Raw genomic sequence first — 3,968 nt, 5'->3', positions numbered from 1 at the left:
CCCCCTCCTCGGTCACTTCCTCTGTGACAATCACAGGTGTGCTCTTATTCGCACACCCAACCACGTGCCTCACTACCAACTCAAATGTGCCTTCCCACACACGCTCTACCATTCCAGGTGTGCATCCTTCCATTCCAGGTGTACATCCTCGCTCACCTGTCACAACCAACTCACGCTCCGTTTCACTCTCACTACTCTCACCTCCACTCTTGACAGCGCACTCACCCTTACTCTCGACGGCACACTCTTTCCTCATGCACCCGTCCGTTACACACCTTTCTCGCGCACACCCTCCCGTTACATCCTCTGTAACACTCTCCACAGGCGTACACTTCCTCGTTACATCCTCTGTAACACTCACCACAGGTGTACACTCTCTCGTTACTTCCTCCGTAACACTCACCACACCGCGCTTCCATGTACCCCCTCGCACACGCGCTTCGACCAACTCACTCTTGACGGCACACTCACTCCTTGGCGTGCACTTTTTCCTCACACACCCCATGGTCGGACATTCTCGCACACCTCCTTTTTTACACACCTGACCTGTCACACACTTCACCAACGGCCTCTCACGAACACCCGGATCCAAACCAATCCCCAAGCCAACTGAAGCTTTCCTCACATCATATATATTGCCACTCACCTCCGTACCTCGTCGCACCTCCTCTGCCACCTGCAAACTCTTTATTTGGTTAGTAAGCATCACACCATGAGTTGAGCACCGACCTTGCACATATTCCATCACCTCCTCCTTTATCTCCCTCTTAGTTTCCCTCCGTCTCTTCTTAATTTCACTCACCTCTTCTTCCACTTCCTCTAATTTTTGTTTAACCTCTTTTATTTCTCGGTGCGCCCCCTCTATCTCTTCCTCCATCGCTACTTTAACCGTTTCTATGTGCGTCCTTACCTCCCGGTCCTTCGTCTCCATTACTTCTGTCACCTCGTCCACCCTCATTGTCAGTTCCTCCCTTACCATCTGACATTGCCTCTGCGTCGCTATTAATTCGTTTTTAATTTCTTTTTGTGTCGCCTTCAACCCTCCTAGTACCGCAGTGTTCTTTTGAACCTGCTCCACTAACTTCGTTTGTCCCTCTGTCAGCTGTTCCACCTCCTCCGTCAGACCCTCTATTCCCCCCTGTAACTTTGCCGTATTATTTCTCACTTCTTTCTCTATACGCTTTTCGCCTCGCTTTACCTCCTCGCGTAGCCCCGAGACCTCCTCACTCACCCCTCGTCGTATTTCCTCCATCTGGTTCCCCATCTGTTCGATTTCCCGGGCGGATTGTTCCCCTATTTCCCGCAATTTGTCCTCCATCCTATTTTCTAACCCCATTAACCCATTTTTCACCCCCTCTAACTGATTCTCCTGGGGCAACCATTCTGTTTTCCACCCCCGTTAACCCATTCTTTACCTCTTTTATCCCGTTGTCTAACCCCTCACCGGTACCCCTCGCTTCGTCCCTCATTACCCCCATTTGGTTTCCCATTACCCCCAATTGCTCACTCTGAGCATCCATCCGGTTCCCCATTACCCCCATTTGGCCCCCTATCCTGTTTTCCATCCCCTTGAAATTATCGTCTGTTTTTACCATAAAGGCCATCATCTGTTTCATAAACAGGTTCAAATCCATTGGCATCTCGGGTTCGACTACCGCGACCATGGGCGTGGCTAAATTTGGTGCCGCTGTAACCACGTGCGCGAGAGCGCCATTTTGTGCACCTGATACTCCCGCAACCACATTGCCATTTTTCTCCTCCCTTTCCTCCACATACATTTGATCCTGGGTCGATTCTACCCCGTCTATCTCTCCCACCGGCATCCCGTCGCCTTGAACAGCCATGGCGCGATTTCAAAATTCGGGCTTTTGCTTTAAAACAAAACAAATTTTGTCCGCTCCAAATTTTGACCAAAATTTTTTTTTCTCTATTCGTTTTAAAAATTTGGTTCGGGCCTCGAATCCCACTCCCAGACACCAATTGTTACAGGTCGCGGACAGGTGTTATAGACCGAGCGGTGGTGTAAGACCGCGACCTAACAAACTTACCCGATTCCACCCGAACTTTGGCCGTATCGCACCCTAGCTGCTCAATGAGGGAAAAAGACAGAAACGACGCAATGTAAAGAGGAAAACGAAGGCCAAGAAAGGTTTGAAATACTACTACATTTATTTACTATTTACACACAAGCAAAAAGAAGCAATTAAGTTTATTTACAACACATAAGACGCAGGTGACACAGTGCAAATACTAGCTTATCTACAGGCTTAACTTATCCCAGGACAGAACAAACAGAACGCTGACTCATGCGGGGAATGCCAGGAATGGCAGAAGGTGGATGGCTGAGAGGGAGAGGAAAGGTCCAAGGGGGTCTTGCAGCTCAATGGTGCGTTTAGCAGCCGCCGTTCCTTTTCGGCCCTGCTCCAAACCGCCGTTCAGGCCCCCTTTGGCTGCCGGGTGTCGCTGCTGCTGCCGCCTCCACTTGCCTTGCCAGGCCTTGTCCCACTCGTCTGGTCCAACCCTCAACTCTTTCTTGGTCCCTCACTCTTTACCACCACTCTCTTGACGACCAACTCAGACCAACTCAGACCTCTACTGGCAACCGACTCACTCCAACTCCTTGTGACCAACTCTTTGTGCATCCCTGACCAACTCCTTGTGCATCCTGACCAACTCCTCTCACCACTTCCGTTTTTGCGCCTCTTATAGCGCCTCCAGCGATTACGCCCCCGGCGTTTTGGACACGCCCATCGGGGGGTGCTCACCTCGGCCCTGGTTGGTCGCGCGACCCTCGGGCTCCGCCCTGGATGACGACGGGCGGGCGCGCCCCTCCTCCCCTCTGACGAGGTGGAGACACGCCTTTCTTCTCCGACTCAAAGCCCCGTGGTCAATGGTGGTTATTGGAGGGGAGGTGATGGGAATCGAGGGCTCAGCAATGACGAGAGGGGATGTAATATGAAATGGGGATTTTGGGGATGGGAAGGAAAGGGGATCTATTCTCTTTTACTGGTGCAATGGAGTACTTTCAATTAATGGGAGACACAGCCTTATCCTAAAACACAGAATAAGATATAACTATCGAACATGGATATTCTATGATTGGCTGACGTGTATGCTTGTGGACTATGGGACGCCCGTTTGGTCTTTACACAGCGCCGGAGGCTGGAGGCACAGAAGTTATCTACATATATTGTTGTTGTTGGATACTAATTGGTACCACAATACAACACAATGCAAAAATAGTACAGGCCGCATCTCCGCAACAATATATATATATTGTGATGAGTATATAGAGTAGTATTATATATATTAGTAGTATATATATCTCTATATATAAAGGAGGAGTGTCTGTGTGTGTGTGTGTGTGTGTGTGTGTGTGTGTGTGTGTGTGTGTGTGTGTGTGGTGTGTGTGTGTGTGTGTGTCTGTGTGTCTGTCTGGATGTCCGCTTATAACTCAAGAACTACACATCGGAGAAAAATTTTAGACACAGATTCGGAATCACCATAAAATCCTGGTGGTTATAGGCTTCTCTGTATTTTAATATGAATGGTTTAAAAAACCGCGCCAGCTGCAATTCCATGGTGTAGTTTGTGGCGGCGCTATTGCCCCTTTCCGATCCCGTGGTTGCGCGTACGTACAGTATACTGTACGTACATATTTATATTTTTTTAATGTGCTTTTTATTGTATTTTAAATTGTTTTTTATCTTCTTTTAATGTTAATTTATGTACTATTGTATTAATTTTAAATATATTTTTAAGGAAAACAAATGTTTTCACATCCGTGGGAGTGACGTAAAGTCGCACATGACAAAATGCGCGCCATTTTTTCGCGCCAAGAACGAATAAACGGTAGTTGAGATTTTATTCGAATTCCAATTCCATTAAATTTCAACTGTTGGAAACAATAATTATTTCAACTGTTGGAAATTGAAATAATTATTGTTTCCAACAGTTGAAATTTAATG

The sequence above is a fragment of the Myxine glutinosa genome, chromosome 13, assembly GCF_964187855.1.
Source record: "Myxine glutinosa chromosome 13, kmMyxGlut1.1, whole genome shotgun sequence".
Lineage (NCBI taxonomy): Eukaryota > Metazoa > Chordata > Myxini > Myxiniformes > Myxinidae > Myxine > Myxine glutinosa.
This window is presented reverse-complemented; position numbering follows the sequence as displayed.